The following is a 12,426-nucleotide window of genomic DNA, read 5'->3' as shown; positions in this document are numbered from 1 at the left end:
GCCTAGGAACAGTGAGTAGATAGATAGATAATATAGAAAAACACCTTGAGGATTGATTATAAACAACGTTTGCCATGTTTTTGTCGATATTATGGAACTAATTTGGAATATTTTTCGCCGTTTTCGTGACTGCAATTTCTGGGCGATTTCTCAGCCAAACGTGAAGAACAAACGGAGCTATTTCGCCTACAAAAATAATATTTTGGGAAAAATGAACTTTGGCTATCTACCTGGGAGTCTCGTGAGTGAAAACATCCGAAGTTCATCAAGGGTAAACTATTTCATTTGATTGCTTTTCTGATTTTCGTGACAAGATTGCCTGCTGCTAGCAAGACATAATGCTATGCTAGTCTATGATAAACTTACACAAATGCTTGTCTAGCTTTGGCTGTAAAGCATATTTTGAAAATCTGAGATGACAGGGTGATTAACAAAAGGCTAAGCTGTGTTCCAATATATTTCACTTGTGATTTTCATGAATAGGAAGATTTTCTCGGAAGATTTATGTCCGTTGCATTATGCTAATTAGTGTCAGGCGATGATTACGCTCCGTACCCGGGATGGGGAGTCACAAGAAGTTTTAACAAAGCTTTTGACCTTTTTCTTCGCAATCTTTGTATCAGAGTCTATAGACAAAGTCTGTGGGCTTGTTTCTTGATCAAGCAGGCCCTGGATAGGGTCTTGAGTGAGAGCGGGAGAAATCAGATTTTGAATGTCCTTGTAAAGGTGTTAATTCCTGCAGACCTGGTATCCGGCAATTCCCTGTCTAGTCCTATCTTTTACCCCTTTCTCAAATTTTTCTCGCTTTAGTTCTTCATATAGTGGAACTTCTAGAGAACATTGGTCTACGTTTTGATCATCCTTTAACCCTTTGTTACCCTTGTGCTCTGACACTTTGGGTGGGTTGGGTGCAGGAACGTAGAGAACAGGTCGATTGTAGTGGTAGTCATTTCGATGGCGATGTACTTTACAATTATTTCGATGGTTATTGTGGTTATTGGTTTCATCTCTCAATGCTCCAATACCTGATAATGCACCCTCCTAACTGGAGTGAGTGCTCCTGGTCAAACTTCAAGCCGAGTGGTCAGGGCTCTTAGCGTTGCGAGCTTTTGATGCTTCAATTGCTGTGCTTGCAAGCTCCCTGAGTTTAAGATAGGCAAGCCAATGTGGGCTGTAGGGACCAAGAAGGTAATGAAAGTGGGATACATGTTCGACAGAAACATTTGTTTGAATGGTAACAACTCTTCCATTCCTGTTTCAGTGAGTAGGCCAAAGTAAACTGAACGAAGCCTATGATCTGAGCATGTTTGACATTGTTAGCCAGTGAGCTATCGTGTTTGCGAGTCACAGAACCACTGAATTCTAATTTCAAAGCTGTGGCAAGTTTAGCGTAGTCGTTTAGCATGTGGTGCTGTTTTAGACGAATGAACCTCATCAAGTCTATTTGACATTTGCTTCAACAAGATAAAGCCTGTCAGAACTCGTAGCATTCAGGAACCCATCCAATGCGTCCTCTATGTCAGCTAGGAACGTCTCAGTATCGTTTGGCTGACCTGGAATGGGGTCTAAAGTGGGGAAATTCTTGACGAGTTTGTCAAGGCGTTCCGTGACCGCTGGCGGAGAGGGGAGGGTTGGCTTCATCCTATGAGGAAATTGGCGCCAAGAGGAAAAGCAAAGCTTTGGCTGTGTTGGCGAAGAGGCGCCATATTACTCAGTTACGAATGGCCAAGAGAAGACTGAGGGACACATGAGGGAGGCCAAGTCTGAAACCTCCTATCATCTCCACTTCTTTGAGTACCGGACTCCAGTTGCTTGGTTGGGTAGTCGCGCTGTAGCTCATGACCGTTCTGGAATTCCACCAGATTGTACCTAAGGGTGGTATTCTGCTCCATTGCAGAGTCCACTTGAGCGCTTAGAGTACTGATTTTGGACACATGAGTGTCGCACTTGCTCCTTTCGGTCTCAAACTTATCTGTCATTGTTTGCAGATAGAGCTCCTGAGTACAGAGCGAGAGATTCAGTGATGAGATTTCCTCCGCATGCTTAGAAATCAATATTTCCATCTTCATCACCTGAGTTCTCTCATCATTCATTTGGTCAGCGACTACAATGAGTTCTGCTGATTTGTCGTCCAACTTAGTCATTGTGTTCATTATCTGATCGTCTTTGGTCTGCAGCATTTGGAGTAGAACATTGTTACTTTGATTAACGTTCAACCAAACTGCATGCATGTTATCAAATTGCGTGCTCCTGTTTGTAGATAACTCGACAGATTTATTTAGTTTGGAGTGGACTACATCGTATTTAGTTTTGGCTAAATCGAGTTCTTCCTGGAGACAACGATTTTGAGCTCGTTCATCATCATAAGTATTTGCCATTTATTTTTAATTGTTTAGATTTCAAACACAGAATGTTGTAATTTCCTGCTTTTGTCAATAGTTGCTCGGTTCTCTCCACCTGTCATGTCAGTCATGTCTTGCACATGCTTCAGCTGTGCACTGTGGTATTGGACCGATGCCAATCTTTGATGGCGATACATAAGGGCTAAAGTGGAGAGCGTTTCGCAATTTCTGCTGTTTTTCCGCTAATGGCATAGTTAGGGTCGGTATCGCTGATGATGTCAGATATCAATCCTTTTATGGGAGGAGGTTCACTAATTAGAGGAGGAGTGGTGACCACCTCTGATAGCTTGCACAATAATATTTAGAGGAAAAATTAAGCTTTTTTTCAAAATTTGGGTTGGGAATTCATTGGAAGCTGCAAAGATGATTTTAATCTATTTATAGATGTTAATGAACCATCAGTACTGTATCAGTAATATGGGAGTTGGATGTGAATGAATTTAGCAAAGGCAAATTGATTAATCAATTATAATGATTAAGCATACCTGGTTAGGCTATCTGGCAATTAAACTTTAATAAAACTGAGAAGTTGGTTCATATAGGTTAATATGGGTACGTTTAAAATGTAACCAATTAAATTGAATGAGACGATGATATCCAATCAATTGAGATTGTCTGGATTATCATAAGTGTAAACAGTAGTTTAAATGTTAGGGTACATTCATCATCATGTCCCTAAGGCCGAAGCCACATGGGATTCCCGCTGGAGGCAGGACTTCATTCAGTACTGGGTAGTCCTGAATGAACTTTGCATTTGCAAATTTGACAGATTTAATCAATGTTAATTGTCGCGATACGAAACCTTCAGCCCCGCCCCTTGGCCGGCAGCGGGGTGCTAGAGGTGGTTAGCGTCCCGTTCCCTGGATTGGACAGGGCACTATAGATACTTCAGGTTATCTCGGTATAACCAGGACCGCTCGCGTAGCCCTGCCTCTTTCTGTATCGATACGTTGTCTGCGTAGAGAGGTCTTTTGCCTTGTCACTCTCAACGGTCTAGCTCTAGCTGGGATGTGTGAACCCCACCTTTATCCTCTAGACTCTTTGCTTCACCACTAATTGGTCCTTGAGTTGTTATTAAGCACTAGTCCTACCAGTCTCTATATGATTTCCCTGTGGTTGAGTATTTCCCCTCTGTGATGTATCTAGTTTAAAGTGTGAAGACCTTTAGTCAACTTAGTCTCACTACTCTGCCCGTCGGCTATGTATCGCTTGGAAAATAAAACTTAGATAGATCGATAAGACAATTAAATGAATCACTACTGGACACACCTTCCTCCTTGTCTTTTAATGGTAACTCATTCTGTCATAGAGCATTGATCCCCGTTTCCAGTGTCCCGGTAGCGGGGAGTGTCAGAGTTGTTATCTCCCGTGCCGTTAACTGTCTTTGAGAGAACCTTTTACTCGAGACAAAATAAGACTACTGTTTATTTTTGAAAACACTCTGTTTTTTGTCTTTTACAATCAAACACACTTCAAAATACACAATTTGTTACTCGGTCACACACAGCGTTAATCAAAAACATGCAAAAGCCTTAATGCTCTATAAAATGCCTGGTACAATGATAACACTTATCTCTATATTAAATACTTATAATAGTTATTTAATTACCTTTGAGAGATGATGAGGAGACCCACGAGATCAGGAGCAGAGTTTCAATCGGTCAGAGTTCTTTTTGAATTTAGTTAGTAGCGACTCCCTTCTACTGGCTGAGAGGTTGACTTGAAGTCGGTGCTTTACTAAATTGAGAGATTCAAGTTTGGACTGGATGAGAGAACCCGCTGGTGATTCCCTGCCCTACTGGAATATCGAAGAGTCTGGGCCACACAACTAGGGCGAGGTACTGAGCTCAACCGAGAGGTTCAGTTTCAAAGACTGTCTCTGGGTGTAATTTACATCAGTATACAAGCACCAAGGCCGCGGGCGACAGGGTCAATTCAGATAACTGTAGGTATTAACAGGAGATCAACTTAAGGACTAGAGTGACTCTCAGTCCCGTTGAACTACCGCAGCGTCCGTGCCATGCAACTAGGGCGAGGTACTGAGCTCAATCGAGAGTTGCAGTTTCAAAGACTGGCTCTGGATATAATTTGCATCAGTATACAAGCACCAAGGCCACAGGCGAGAGAACAGCTGTTCAATAGTTAAACGGTATATCGGAGAGACCCTTCTCAGATCCAACAAGTTAGAATCTTTAAGTAATTTGAGTCAGGTGGCAATTACCCGAAGTCAAATGGTTGTCTAAATGAATTCAGAATTCAAGAAGTCAGCGCCAAAGTAATGGCAAATGTCTCTTTATATACCTTTTGATTCTCTGCACCCGATCCGCTGCATCTCCCATTCCCTCAGAGCAGAGAGGGTGATGACATATCTTACAACAGGAAATACTTTTCTTACAGTGCATATATGGGCCTCTGGTTATGACAGAGCCTATTACTCTAGCAACAATGAGGAAATACTTTTCTTACAGTGCGCATATGGGCCTCTGTTTATGACAGTGCCCTTACTCTATCAGCAATGAGTCTAACAGCTGTTCCCATTCAGAGGTGTCACTTGAGGCAGAGGGTGATTCTTCCTGACACCAGTCAGGTTCAGTAGTTGGTTGGCTTGAGTCGTCTTCTGGTGGCTTTGCCCAATCCGGTATTTCAGTAGGCGAGGTCATCTCTGTCTCTACCCTTGGTGGGTAAGACAGGGGAAGAGGACCAGGAGGTAGATCCATTTGGCGTTTTACTACAAATGATACATCAAACCTGTATAGGTTATTTGGGAATTAAACTTTAATTAATCTGAGAGCCTTGTTGCTCTAGGTTAATGTGGAAAAGTTTTAATTGTCTCATTGTAGAAAACCAATCAATTTAGATATTATTTAAAAGATCGATCTGAAAAGGTAAGTCTGGCAATTTGACTTATTAGTTCAATTCAATGAGATATCGATATCCAATCAATTGTGATTGGCTGGTTATCATAAGTAACCACGTGATGCACTTTTGGGTGTCACCTAAATTAAATACAGAATCTTATGCATTCTAATAACCGGCCATTCTGAAAAGGAAAATGCAACTTACACTTTTACAATTTACACTGAGCTGTGCTTCAATAAATGGGTCGAAGATGGAAGACTGGTTTACCCAGCAGAGATCACCATTGTCCTTAGATTCTTCAATCTGGTCATAGTGTTATAGAGTGGATACGTTGAAGTCCCTGTCATTCTCAGGAGATTGTCTGTCCTTTCCTAGGTCACGTACGTTTACAGCTGCAGCTGATAACTCAACGTCTAGGATGTATCTTCTTCTTTAGTGAATAAGATTTCAAAGTTCATACCAAGTTGCCATACTCAGCTCGTGCTGTATTCTAGCAGGTCTAGTCGAAATTCATCCTTCCAGCGTGGTGAACGTCACCTCCACGTTGAAATGAGCCCTTTTAAATGTATGGACACCAGTCCTTACGTCATCGGGAACTGAGGTTGACTTCCGTACTGTGGGAGAGAAGGGCGTGTTACATAGTTCTCAACCAATGTCTGTTCACTTGGGCATGGCCACTGAGTGAGCATAGTTTACTTATGAAAACAAAAAATTAAATTTTGTCTTTTCACAAATTGTTTCATATTTAAACATTTAAATTGCACAACAATTCCATGTGAATCTGATCACTAGAATGTGTAGACATTCCAATGTCCAATTTATGTCATCCTATCATCAGATATAATGTACCAGACACCAACTGATCTAACATCATATTCTTTATGTACCAATGGACACTTTCAACTGGTTGAGAAAGGGAAATATTGTTCCATTCCCCAACCTTTTGATGTTACTGTTCATCTCTGTGTTAACAAAGGGCTTTCCAAGAGTCCATTCTGTATAGTGAAGAGAAAAGGGGAAAAGGTATTTATGGTGTGGGGGGGGGGGGTCATAAACCTCACCCAACAGGGCAGTGTCATGACAGTGCCTAGGGTCGTTGTCTGTTTAAAGGTAAACCTTCACCCCAGTTTGAGGTCCTGAGTGCTCTGGAACAGGTTTTCATCAAGGATCTCTGTCCTTTGCTCCGTTCATCTTTGCCTCAATCCTGAATAGTCTCCCAGTCCCTGCCTCTGAAAAACATCCCCACAGCATGATGCTGCCACCACCATGCTTCAACGTAAGGATGGTGCCAGGTTTCCTCCAGACGACACACTTTACATTCAGGCCAAAGAGTTAAATCTTGGTTCCATCAGACCAGAGAATCTTGTTTCTCATGGTCTGAGTCCTTTTAGATGCCATTTGGCAAACTTCAAGCGGGCTGTCATGTGTATTTTACTGAGTAGTGGCTTCCGTCTGGCCACTCTACCATAAAAACCTGATTGGTTGAGTGCTACAGAGATGGTTGACCTTCTGGGTGGTTCTGCCATCTCCACAGAGGAACTCTGGAGCTCATTCAGACTGACCATCGGGTTCTTTGTCACCTCCCTGGCCAAGGCCCTTCTCCCCTGATTGCTCAGTTTGGCCGGGCAGACCAGCTCTAGGATGTCTTGGCTTGGTTTTTGCTCTGACATGCATTGTCAACTGTGGGACCTTATATAGACAGGTCTGTGCCTTTCCAAATCATGTCCAATCAACTGAATTTACCACAGGTGGACTCCAGTTTGGTTGTAGAAACATGAAGGATGATTAATGGAGACAGGGTGCACCTGAACTCAATTTCGAGTCTCATAGCAAAGGATCTGAATACTTATGTAAATAAGGTATTTTTAGTTGTTTTCTTATATTTGCAAACATTTCTAAACCTGTTTTTTGCCTTGTCATTATGGGGTATTGTGGGTAGATTAATGAGGATTCATAGTATGGTTTACTGTAGATATAGTAAGCCATACCTAGACTGTACTATGGTGAACAACCATCCCCCAACACGTAACAAAACCTTACTGTCTGCGTGTCTCTCTTTGTCTGCCTATGTGTCCATGCAGATCCAGGGCATCAATTTGCTGGTGCGGTGGCTTCTCGGAGTGAAGAACAACCAGAGTAAATCGGGCAACTCCACTCCCCCCAGGGGTACGCGCAATGCTGTCGGGGGTATGCCAAATAAAAATGTGGTCCACTTTTTTAAATAAAAAAACGCTTACATTTTGGGGGGGTTTAAATTTAATTCTTCACATTTTCAAACAGTCCATTTATATTTTCCAATGGGGCTATACATTTGGGTGAGTTTTTCTCGCCTAAGTAGCCCCAGTTTCACTGGCAAAAATAATCTAGTGTTCAGCGAAATAACAACACAATGCCAAATACAAGTAGCCTGTCAAATAATGAACATCCAATCACATTAACCGTTACTCCCTTGCTGGAATTCCACTATGTAGCCAAACGTAGCTGCTGCTCATTCCGTTTGCTGGATCGAGACACAAACCAGCTCTACTGGTAGTATTACAACTACCAGCAGTGCTACACCTGCACCTGATGACAACACAAGTCGTTCTGCTTCCCGAGCACATCCAATGCTAGCATAAGTCATTTTACATTTGTTGTTAGCCCAGCTATTATGGGCACTGACAGTTGTGAATCTGATGCAGCTGAAGAGCTACTGCCCCCTTACCCGGAAAAGCACCGAACAACAGACAGGGACGTAGGACCATCGAAGAGGCACAAATATGATGAGAACTACATTGATTTGGGGTTCACTTATATTGGGAGTAGTGCCTTTCCTCAGCCACAGTGTGTTATATGTGCAAAAAGTACTATCTCGATGAAACCTCCACTCTCACGCAGACAACTTTGAGTAGTAAGACATGTATAAAAGCAACAGATACCATTAATAGGAAGATGCTCGAAGCGTCTTATATGGCGAGTTACCGAGTGGCTAGGACAGGCAAGCCCCATACTATTGTAGAGTACTTCAATTATTCCTGCTGCCGTGGATTTGGCTGGGACAATGCTGGGAAAAGGCCAAAAAAACTTCATCAAACAACACTGTTTCACAAGGCATCAGTGGCATGACAGGAGATGTTTTGAATCAATTATTGCTTCGCATACAAGCCAGTGAATTCTATGCGTTACAGCTGGATGACTCAACAGACGTGGTAGGCTTGGCACAGCTCCTGGTATATGTCCGTAACGTTTATGGGGGGGTCAATTAAGGAAGACATCCTCTTCTGGAAACCAGGACAACAGTAGAAGATATTTCTTAAGTACTGGACAGCTTTGTGACATCAAATGGACTTTGGTATCTGTACTGATGGCGCAAAAGCCATGACAGGGAGACATAGTGGAGTGGTAAGCGTGCAAGCAGTTGCTCCCGACACCACTTGGGTACACTGCAGCATCCACCAAGAGGCTCTTGCTGCCAAGGGAATGCCTGACAGCTTGAAAGACGTGTTTAGCCAATGTTTAAAAACAGAATCCTGAACCTCTTCCTCTTCCTCACTAGAGTTTATTCCCCCGCTCCCCATAATTTGTCCTGCCTCAATTAAAACTCAGAAAATAAAACTCCTAACATTCCATATGTGAGTAAATCCCCTTTAACCCAAACGTTTACTACAAACAAAACCTAATAATTATGATAATCCTATTGTACTCCCTCAAATCATTCGTTTTAAATTTCCTCAATGTTTCATGTAACTCATTGTCTTTCTCCAAATAGTCTCCCCCAAAATGCTTGATAGGAACACCCTGCCATTAGACCCACACAACTGTGATAAATGTGCACTGTCCCATTTTAAAATAAAACAAACTCAGCCTGCAATCCACTTTGCGGACCTTTCATTGTTCCCCGTAATGAAAACAGATATTCAAATTCACTGGTGTTACCTAAACAATCAAACCAAAAATCAATAACCGGGAACTACCACAACTTTTTACGATTCAACTATTCAGACCTCCCTCTCTTATAGCCTTATAGCCCAGTGAACGCCACCAATCCGTGATGGCCATCTAGCAATTGTGTTGCTAGTTTTAGCATCTTTTCAGACTACCCTGACTACATTTAAAAAATGTATTTGGAACTTTTAACAACTTCTGAAAAGTGACAAAGCTATAATGCACACATTTCCCTCTAAATGACACAAACAATTTTCTGTCACCCTCAGTCACAACATCATTGCCTGGCGGCAAGAGTGCATTGTGAGTGATGTCAGTAACAGGCGCTCAACCCGTGCCCAAGCCGCAGCGACTTTCAAAGGAATTGCAAATCATTGTTGGCTAACTGCAGCAGCAGTAGTACGGGTTCGATAAACCAAACCCAATTTATCACAAATGTTGGATCTTGAATAGAACTTACAACATCAATCAACATCTCTCAATCAAAATTGTACTTCCAGAAGTACAGAAAAGAGTGTACCTGAACAACGGTCAAATCAATTTGAGTAACATTATTGTGTATTCAACGTAATGACGCAGTTTTACGTTATCACGAAACAATTCAACCTACCTCTTGGCAAAGATGTATCCCCTATTTGGATTGAGTTTTGCTTTAATTCTATCGTAAAATCAAACTTTCACTACTCCAAAATTTAAACGTAGCATGTACTTCGCTAAATTTATAAGAACATTTCAATGGGCACAACTCTATCATAATTGTCTCTTTATTATTATTTAGAATTCATTCGATTTAGGTAACTGTCTCTTCTATGATTCAGTAATTTAAATTTGACTCAATACGTTATTTGAGTAGGCTATTTAGGCAAGACAGCGTATTCCAACGACATCGCCCCACTCTTATTTAGAATGGATTGGTCTTTCAATTTAACCCAAACAATCTATTAAAAAGTTCAATTTACCCCTTCTATCAATTTAAAGCAAACAAGCTATTAAAACGTTCAGTTTATATCTTATACAATCACTAGCGACCATATCTGTTCAGGCAAAAACATACAAATAGTTGAATTACAATCAAAAACTCCAAATTTAGTCCCAGCATTGGCTGGGAACAGAACCCGGGCCTCGCGCATGGCAGGTGAGAATTCTACCATTGAACCACCAAAGACATGTGAATGATTAAGACTCTCCGCAAATAAACCCTCTTTACAATTGTCTGTATTCGTAACTCCGGCACCGAGACAACAAAAATAGCCCTAAATTAAAGGTTTTCGCTTTTCCTCAGCGAGGATTCTCATTAATCTCGCTTTTGTTGTTTCTGACTCTCTCTTTTTCTCCCGATTGTCGCGCCTGACCTTCCCCTTAGTTAAATTACAATCTCGGTGATTATGTCCTACTCTGTCACATTTTTTGCAGGGAGCATTACACTCCTTGGCGAGATGTCCTGTCTTATTGCAATTGAAACACCCTCTCTTTTTCTTTTGACTGACCCTATCCACTTTTCTCTACTTTTTTCCTTCCTCTACCTCTATGATCCCTCCCTCGGCTCCAGCAGGCTCCTGCAGCCGTATCCTCAACACCACTATTTCATCAACAGGATCACCTCTGTATGCTTGGTATACTAGAGAAGGATCTAGATTTTACTCTCACCCCCGCCCAATTGTCTATCTTTTTCAGCTGCGGTAGCGGAGGGGCAGCGTATCTTGGCTCTCTTTGCCTTTTTTTCCGCCTTCTACTCTTTTCCTGGCTTCTGAAAGCCAGACTCTAGCTGTGTACAACCCCTGTTTATTCTGCTTCTTCACATCCTTACCGTTAATCCTGGGACCTCCTTTGAGGCTTTACTACCCATGTTTGATAAATCCTTGCCATTAGTAGTAGCTATGGTATTCATCACTATCTATGTGTATGTATTTATATGATCTATGTATGTTCTGTTTACTGTTACCTAGTTACAATCTATGTGTATGGATTTATATGATTCTCTTCCCTGGTAACTTTATCTATAGCGTTGCTGTCGATCGGACATTAGATCTCACTTGCACAACTATAAATGATTACCCAGGGGCCATACATCCCTAGTTAACCTCGGGTTGTGTTATCCAATCTCACTCCGCTACATTAAGTTTCCCTCTCCTCCTTTTTTGGATATTATTTATTTCAGTATTGAATAGGTGCAGTTATCCCATTCGCATAGAATTACCTTTCCTTCTCACCAAGCCTAGTTTATATCCTCACCTGTTTTACTACGTAGGTTAGGACTTTATTTAGGTATGTCTTTTGAATGAATGGCTGTCCTATTTGTACAAAACGACGGTCCTAACACTTACTATATCCCACCCCTAATAACCCTCATGGCTTGCAAGGCCCGGATCTATTAAGATATTTTATTTATGGTAGCGCACCTTACCTCAGGTCATTTCGGACCAGCCACACACAAACCCTTGTATATTGGTCATACAGGTAACCCACCAAATCTGTTTGGATTAGCGAAGCTCCTATTATTGATAAATTATAACATTTTTAGAACATTAAATCAAAGATAACTTACATCATTCCCCCCCAAATTCGAGAATAAAGACTATTTACCGTCGTCTTGTAGACTGGGAAAAGCAATGTTTGTGAAATTCCGTCACCGTCTCTTGTCGTGGAAATTTCCTCTATTTACCAAATCATGGGAGCAAACCACAACACAAGTCAGAGTTAGTTATCAAAGTCCATCTTTAATTATATGAGCTTTATCACAACCCTGTGACTCTCAGGCAATTCAGTGTCTATAAATGAATTCTCTGAGAGCCCCCTCTGCATTGCAACTGCGATCCTTTCATAGCAAAGAACACACATAGTCAGACAGCATAGACATAATAAATGGTTCAGCTTTGTCTCCTTACTCAAACCCCGAAACCAGAAACCAACCCTCCATATCAACAGGCATATATCAAATTGTCATTTAGATACAACCAATTCTAAATACAACCAATCCTGGACAAACTCACGGAGAGGATAGAATGATTCCAGACACTGCCATCCTCCTTTCCCCGATGGGAAAAGTAGGGAGTGACTGGCACAGACACAGTGGAGCAAAAGATATGTTTACACATGATGACCCCTTGACCTCTCCCCTCTCTGCGGCCCATGCAACTTAGTCTTGACATAGAACAGATAACTGCAACCTCGCCACAGTATTATACAAAAATACCATTCTGATGAGAAGTAACTTACAAACATATGATGAATATAAAACATC

The 12,426-nt window shown here is 41.6% G+C and overlaps 1 long non-coding RNA gene across 1 annotated transcript; it reads right to left on the bottom strand.

Moving 5' to 3' along the window:
* Positions 1-3,679: 3,679 nt before the first annotated feature.
* LOC116355023 (uncharacterized) lies at positions 3,680-12,083 on the bottom strand. The gene is made up of 2 exons (XR_004204253.1): positions 11,769-12,083; positions 3,680-5,875 (listed from the first exon to the last, which is right to left on the bottom strand). It is a non-coding gene; the product is annotated as an uncharacterized LOC116355023 (long non-coding RNA).
* Between the last annotated feature and the right edge of the window lie 343 nt (positions 12,084-12,426).

Source organism: Oncorhynchus kisutch, linkage group LG19, assembly GCF_002021735.2.
Source record: "Oncorhynchus kisutch isolate 150728-3 linkage group LG19, Okis_V2, whole genome shotgun sequence".
NCBI classification, from domain to species: Eukaryota; Metazoa; Chordata; class Actinopteri; order Salmoniformes; family Salmonidae; genus Oncorhynchus; species Oncorhynchus kisutch.
This window is presented reverse-complemented; position numbering and strand designations above follow the sequence as displayed.